A 7350-nucleotide genomic window follows, 5' to 3' on the forward strand; every position below is an offset into this window, starting at 1 on the left:
TTGCCCAGGCTAGAGTGCAGTGGCATGATCTTGACTCACTGCAACCTAAACTTCCTGGGTTGAAGCGATTCTCCTGCCTCAGTCTCCTGAGTAGCTGGGACTATAGGTGTGTTCCACCACACCTGGCTTACTGTTTGGTATTTTTAGTAGAGATGGGTTTCACTGTTAGCCAGGATGGTCTTGGTCTCCTGACCTCATGATCCGCCCACCTTGGCCTTCCAGAGTGCTGAGATAACAGGCTTGAGCCACCTCGCCTGGCCATGTTTTAGCCCACTCTGTTTTGCAGTAAGTATCTCATCAGATGCTAAATAGCCAAAACATTGTTAAAGAAAAAGAAAATCAGTTAAGAGTATATACTGGGACTTTGTTAAACTCCTCTTAAAAAATTATCTGGATGTCATCTCTTATGCTGTGTAATTATAAGTTGTACTTTCTCTCTCGTAATTTTAAACCCCTTTAATTCAAGCAGAACCATTTTCAGAATCAAAGTCCTATTGAAAATGTAAATATTAGACTTCTTGAAAAAATATATACCTGGCAGATCTGTGGTTGGGATTAAATGACAATAGTATCACAAGTAACGAGGCTGCTGTCACGGCACAGGTTCCACAGGTGTAAAAATAACCTTTATAGCCCCCTGTTTTAACAGCTGAACACTTAGCAGTATGGCCAAAAAGTGAAGCAGCTGTGCATGGGACAGCTGCAGACAAGACGTCCTAAGCAGTGTTGTAAGGACACACCAAAGCACAACTTCAGATGACTTGGGAGGGCAGTGACATGCTGGGAAGCAGCAGTCATTGGCTGGGCATTTTTCCAGAAGTATTCAAGGAACTCCAGGATAATTTACAAGTGGCCGCTTTGCCATATGCCTGAGACACTGGAAAGATTTTTAGTGGGCAGCATCCTATAGACCAGGGATCATTCTGATGCCGGGGAGCTTGAGCTGATACTAGACATTGGAGAGTGTCAGTTTTTCTGATGGACAAATTATGTTTCCCTAATAGAATGTTTCGTTTGAGGTAGGAAATATTTTTAAGAGGACAATGCAAGCCAGTAGGTATTTTTTAAATATAATCATGAACATATATGTATTTAGAGTATCATGAAACGAACAAGTACTTTACAAAAAATAATAGTGAAACACATTGGGTGTTAGCTTTTGGCGGAAGGTGTATAAGCTTAAGTTTTTTAAACAACCTTCTTTGGTGAAAGAAGTAGAGGGAATGGTTATAAGAGGAAAAACAAGGGATTGAGGCAAAGTGTACCTAGTATTGATTAACTCTTAGTACCACAGATACCAGTGCTAGTTTTTAATTAAAAAGGCCCAATCAGTAATATCTTTGAGATTGCCTAAATTTACATTTTGCTCTCAAGTATTTTTGTCATTAAATAGCAAGCCAGTGGGGAAAGTAAACTGAAATATGGTTTGCCACACACGTGAAACAGAGTGGGGAAGTTGGCATACTAAATTGTAATACAGACAAATGTGAGGTAATGCATTGAAGGGAAAAAAAGACTGCATTATACATATAAAGTAATGAGCTCCAGGCTTGTGAGAATTTCAGATAGGAATCATTCATTTTCTAATGGGTATTGGGCTGATGTGGTGCTTATTGTAGCCGGGAATGTTCAGGGCAAGAAAGTGCTGGGCAGTTTCAGGAGGGATATGAAGAAAATATTTCAAGATGTTACACTTTGAATAGTGAGAGTGTGTGTGTGTGTGTGTGTGTGTGTGTGTGTGTGTGTGAACTGCTTGGTAGGAAAGCTACAGGAGAGACTGGGAAAGGCTAATGGAGGGGTGACTGGAAGAGGTACCAAACCATGAGAAGAAATTACAGTCAGAAGGGACCCTCCAGTATCGAAAGATGAAGTTGTGATTCAAACCATAACAATACATGGGCTCAACAGTCTTGTTTATCAAACCCTGCAGAACTGAACAGAGGAGAGCAGTTGCTTCTTGAGGGGGAAAGTTTATGGAAGAAGAAAATAACTTGTTTTCAACAGTTGAGGAAGGAGTTTCACCTTTGTCATCTCACCTGATCTGTACCCAGCACTGAGGGGAAGGGTGGGGACAAGTCATTATTCACATTTGGCAGATGAACAAACAGGTCAGAGAGAGTAAGTGACTCGGCTAAGCCCACACTGCCAGCTCTGCAGTCAGGATCAAACCTGACTCTGATTGAAGTTTCCTGCACTTGTCCCACCTTCGGGTTGTGAAAACTTGGGGTCTGTACTACAGTGTGGAAGACGTAGGATCACTGAGAAAAATGGCAATTGCAAATACTGTTCAAGCCTTAAGGAAAAGCCTTGAGTCTGTGATATGAGCAGAACTCAGAAGTGTTGAGTCAGAGCAGTCCAGCTGTCTTAAGCTCAGATAGCTGCCCTTGTTAGAGGCTGCTGGTTGAGTAGCAAGTTTGTCAACTTGATCCAACATAAAGTTTATGCATTTTTATTTATATTGTACATGTAAAAAGTAGCTGTTTTTTTCGCTTCAGAGATGGCCTCAGCTATGCAAAAATAAGAAGGATCTGAAAGATCAGTCTTATCGTAAAGAAGATGTCAGGCGACGTGGTTGATGACCGCACATTGTTCATTCCCAAGGTCGTGGGTAGTGCCAGGATTTTCAGACGCAAATGATGCATGTGTAAAGATGACTGGACCATCTGTGTCTCTTCAAATGCCTGTTGAGATTACCAAGTGTTCCCAGCAAGGGTTAATGTGGTGCATGAACCTGACTAACCTCGGATGCTAGTTTTCCCTCCCTGAATAGAGAGTCTAGGAGCCAAGTTCCGGTGTGGAGGAATTCACAAGAGAGGCAGGTTTAATGGAAAAACAGACACTCTGAGGTCTTTGGAGGTCCTGTGATGTGCTTGTCACCGGGTTCCTGCTTCTAACACCCCCACCACCGAGTGTCAACCATGTGGTTTGTTCTTTGTGTACTTTGTTAGCTAAAGTCTCAAGTGTCAAGTTGATGGCACTTTCATTTTAGGTTCATGGACACTGTTATTATCCATTAATTTGTTAGTCATCAGTACTTTGTTGCATCAGTAAAATAAAACACTACGTTAGGAATATCATGATCAGAACAAGGTAGTTTCCTAATTTTTAGATTGCTGGCATTTTCTAGCAAATAAAGGCAAGGTGTGCAACTTGAGGTTTGAGGGGCCTCCCTGCAGAGGAAATGAGTAGGCCTGACAGTTGCAATCAGTAACAAAACAGGTTAAAAAGAAACAATAGTTGAAGTACAGAGAAAAGTTTAATGAAAAGTAACACTGGCTCTTAAGTAGAACAGTTTGAGAACAGTAGAAAATTCAGTAGCTAAGGGTTGTGTGCGCTACACAAGGATGGTGTGTGGATTTGTGGATAAGGTATGCAACAGAATGCTCCTCTTCAGACATTTTTATGTCTTGAATTAACTATAGCACAGGATTTGGCAGACTGTGGCTGGTGGGCTGGATCTGGCCCACTGCTTGTTTTTTGTGTGGCCACGAAGTAAGGATAGTTTTTATGTACATACATAAAAATGTAAAAAAAAAAAAAAAAAAAAAAAAAACAAAACCATTCATAATGTGAAAATTCTATGAAATTCAAATTTCAGTGTCCATAGATAAGTTTGATGGGAACACAGCCACACTCATTTGTTTGCCAGTTTATAGCCGCTTTCGCACAAACAACAGAGGTGAGTCATTGTGACAGTGACTGGCCCGCAAAGCCTAGAATATTTATTGTGTAACCCTTTAGTAAAGGGGAAGATTGTCAGTTCCCACTACAGTAAAATGTTGCTGGTAGCTGAAATTAGTATTCACTTCTTTTCCTGTGTTTTATTTTTTAATTATTATTATTATTTTAAGAAATAGGGCCTTGTTCTGTTACCCAGGCTAGAGTGCAGTGGCACGATTAGGGCTTAATGCAGCCTCTACCTTCCAGGCTCAAGGCATCCTCCCACCTCAGCCTCTTGAGTAGCTGGGACCACAGGTGCACACCACCACACCTGGCTAATTTTTAAAATTTTTTGTCTAGACAAGGTCTCATTATGTTGCTGAGGCTGGTCTCAAACTCCTGAACTTAAGCCGTCCTCCTGTGTGGGCCTCTCAAGGTGGTGGGATTACAGGCATGAGCCACTGTGCTTGTCTGAGAAGCCAGGTCTTAAGAAGCCAGGTGGCCCAGAAGGCCTCGCTGACAGTGTAGGGGAGACAGAAGTCCCCTCCAACCCCCCTGTAGCTCTTAGTGGGCTCTTCAGCTGGATCTAGAATCCAAATTGACATCAGGCAGTTTAACAAGAGAAAGGTATACACATTTTCTTAGTTTTACATGTACCTGGGAATCTTTTTTTTTTTTTGAGATGGAGTCTTACTCTGTCACCAGGCTGGAGTGCGGTGGTGCAATCTTGGCCCACTGCATCCTCTGCCTCTGGGTTCAAGCGATTCTTCCACTTCAGCCTCCCGAGTAGCTGGGACCACAGGCTCGTGCCACCACGCCTGTACCTGGGAATTTTTAAAAGAGTGAAATCCGAAGGAAGTGGCCAAAGCAAGATACTTTTATGCTAAGAACAGTACATTTGAGAAGAAATGACCAGACAAAATCTGTCTGGGGCAGTAAATTTCTAGGGGAGTCACTAGGAAGACACATAGCGAGTATAAAACAGATGGAAGATAAGGGCTACTTCCAGAAATGTATTTATTCAGGTCATAAGAGCTTCCAATCCCCAGTTTCTGGGATAAGGGCTCTTTTCTCACCTGGACAGGTGAGGGTGCCCCTCCCAAAAGAATCTCCGTGACTTGCTACACACAGGAAAAGCCAGGTCCCCTAGATTGTTAGGATCAAGTTGGAATCTACAACTTCTTCTGTATTTTCAGCTCACGCTAATCAGTATAAAAATCTGGCATATTCTGGGATGGCCTGTCTTTCACTCCTTCAGCAGCATCACCAAGACCTCAGTACATGTGTGGGGTCACCTTGGATCATCAGCTCTCTCTCAGCTGTCGCAGGAACACAATGTTGAGCCTTCCTTGCGTTTTTGACGCCTATCATTATGAGCCAATAAAATGGTGGTGGTTTTAAGCTATGAAGTTTTGGGGTGTTTTTTTTTTTACGCAGTACAGAGGGAAAATAGCCTCTAATCCAGGATGTCAGCAAAAAATGTAGTTAAATACTTCCGCCACTGCATGCTTGAGCTCCTTGTGGCTCATCTAAAACATTAAATAGCTATTTTTATGATTATAAAAACAATGCATGCTTACTGGAGAAGATTTAGAAAAGGATAGAAAATTCTAAAGCACAGTTTTTAAATTACTCATAATTCTGCCATCTAGAGATAATCACGATTAATATCAGCCTTTTCTTTAAAAATATATTCTTGCTTTATAAAATTTATTTATAGTCTTGTACTCTGCCTTATTTGTGTAATAAACCAACATTAAATGTGTTTCAAAAACATAATTTTAATGACCACAGCAGCATATTTAAGTGGATTATTTAAAATCCGCATAATTCAAAAATATTGCATGGTCTTCATTTTCTTCTGTTTCTAGGTTTGCTAATTATTTTTTTTAAAAGCAGTCCTTTTTTTAGACAGCTTTATTGAGATATAATTCATATATGATATAAAGTGTACAATTCAAGTACCATTTAGAATATGCAATTCATTGCTTTTTAGTATATTTACAGGGTTGTATAACCATTCTCACAGTCTAGTCTTAGAACATTTTCATCCTCTCCAAAAGAAACCTAAACCTTATTTCTCCCCGACCCCTACCACAAGCCCTAGGCAACCACTAATCCTGTCGCTGTAGATTTATACATGGGCTTTTGCGACTGGCTTTGTTCACTTAACATAAGGTTTCCAAGGTTCATCTATGGTGTACCTTGTAACAGTACTTAATTCCTTTTCAGGGGGTCAAGTAGTACATATTCTATTGTGTGAATATACCTCATTTTGTTTATCCTTTCACCCATTGATGGACCTCTGGGTTATGTACATGTTTTGGCTATTGTGAATAATGCTGCTATGAACATTTGTGTATAAGATTTTGTGTGGACATGTGTTTTTATTTTTCCTGGGTACATACCTGGTAGTGAAATTGTTGGGTTATATGGTAACTGTGTTTACTTTTCTGAGGAATCGCCAAAGCAACTGTTTGATTTTGCATTCTTACTAGCAATGTATGAAGTTTCTAATTTCCCCACATCTATGCTAATACTTGATATTGTCTGTCCTCCTTACTGTAGCCATCCTAATAGGTATGAAAGAGTGGTATTGCATTGTGGTTTTGATTCACATGTTCCAGAGGACTAATGATATTGAGTATCTTTTCATATGCTTATTGGCCATTTTTATATTTTTTTTTTGGAGAAATCGCTGTTCAGATATTTTGCCCATTTTTTCATTAGTTTTTTTATTGAATCATAAGAGTTCTTTATATATTTTGAATAAAAATTCCTTGTCACATTTGCAAATATTTTCTCTCATTTTACTGGCTTGCTTTTCACTTTCTTGGTAGTACTGTTTGCAGCATTAGGTGTAAAATGTGACGTAGTCCATCCAATTCCTCTGTTTTGTTGCTTCTGCCATTGGTGTCACATCCAAGAAACCATTGCCTAACACAAGTCACAAAGATTTTAGAGAATGGTTAAAAATGTTATTTTATTTATTCTATGCTTTATAACTAGTTCTGCCATATTTTTAAAAAGGCAAATCCTTCAAGGATAATACATATGGAATACATTCTTTTTAATAGCTGTCTAATACTCTATGGTATAAACAGACCTTAATGTATTCAACCATTTCCTATTGATGGGCATAACTTACTTCCAGTTTTTTGGGTTTTGCCACAAATAAGACTGCAAAACTCTGTGTGCATTTATTATTTTCTCGTGTCTTTATTTCTACAAGATACATTATCTAGAGTGGAATGGGAAGCTTCTTTCAGAATCGAAGTACTGTATCACGATTTGACGCTAGAATTTGAGCACGCTGGTCAGATGGTTAGGGAAAAAAGAATAGGAATCTGTTGGAGAAGAGTTTTCATCACAGCAAACTCATTTCTTAAAGCTGGATTGCCTTCGTATTCTGTTGCTCTTTCAACAGCTTATTTTTAATTATTATCATTATTTTTTACTGTCTTTAAGGAAGTAGAACAGACTTTTTCCCATGGAACAGCAAAGGAAAGAAATGCAGAAAGGTTTGGGAAGTAGCCACTAAGAAAAGAATGCCAGTGTTTATTCTAAGTCTTATATTTGGAGAGAGAGAAAGGGTGTGTGTGTGTGTGTGTGTGTGTGTCGTCTTTTTATCATGCACTACTAACAATTCAGGGACCACATGAAGACACTCACACTTGGAGTTGTCTGTTG

At 39.6% G+C, this 7350-nt stretch overlaps 1 protein-coding gene and 1 long non-coding RNA gene across 3 annotated transcripts in view; both read left to right on the top strand.

Annotated features, from left to right (window-relative positions):
* LOC116527108 overlaps positions 1–3260 on the top strand; it is a 4844-nt gene extending 1584 nt beyond the window's left edge. Inside the window, exon 2 of the long non-coding RNA XR_004258391.1 lies at positions 1708–3260. This is a non-coding gene — a long non-coding RNA (uncharacterized LOC116527108). The remainder of the gene's footprint in view (positions 1–1707) is intronic.
* PIP4K2A (phosphatidylinositol-5-phosphate 4-kinase type 2 alpha) overlaps positions 1–7350 on the top strand; it is a 166775-nt gene that overhangs the window by 26378 nt on the left and 133047 nt on the right. The window lies entirely within an intron of this gene.

This window comes from Sapajus apella, unplaced genomic scaffold (assembly GCF_009761245.1).
Source record: "Sapajus apella isolate SASKATOON/1434 unplaced genomic scaffold, GSC_monkey_1.0 scaffold53, whole genome shotgun sequence".
NCBI classification, from domain to species: domain Eukaryota; kingdom Metazoa; phylum Chordata; class Mammalia; order Primates; family Cebidae; genus Sapajus; species Sapajus apella.